Source organism: Penaeus monodon, chromosome 32 (assembly GCF_015228065.2).
Source record: "Penaeus monodon isolate SGIC_2016 chromosome 32, NSTDA_Pmon_1, whole genome shotgun sequence".
In the NCBI taxonomy this organism is placed as follows: Eukaryota; Metazoa; Arthropoda; class Malacostraca; order Decapoda; family Penaeidae; genus Penaeus; species Penaeus monodon.
This window is the reverse complement of record NC_051417.1, coordinates 10,623,650-10,623,919: the sequence shown is the minus strand read 5'-3', so window position 1 is coordinate 10,623,919 and position 270 is coordinate 10,623,650. Positions and strand designations below refer to the sequence as shown.

The 270-nt window shown below is 43.7% G+C and overlaps 1 protein-coding gene across 1 annotated transcript in view; it reads left to right on the top strand.

Moving 5' to 3' along the window:
* The window catches only part of LOC119593545 (protocadherin-like wing polarity protein stan), a 22,689-nt gene that overhangs the window by 6,025 nt on the left and 16,394 nt on the right, over positions 1-270 (top strand). The window lies entirely within an intron of this gene.

The following is a 270-nucleotide window of genomic DNA, read 5'->3' as shown; positions in this document are numbered from 1 at the left end:
ATGAAATTATTTTTTACAGTGATGCAAATATAACCACCGGTACGTACTATTATTCTCTTCTCAGTTAGGGAGACGAAGGAACGAGGAACAGAAAGAGAAAATGGAAGATACAAAAGGAAAAGTCAGGGTAAACATGCATAACCGAACAGCCTTCAAAGAGTTCCGAGAGGTTAACTACGCCAGTCAGCAAACAAAGCGCAGCATGGTCGGCACCGCATGGTCAGCGAACCTCGCTGCACAGTCGAAAGTGCAAACAAGTTGTACATACCA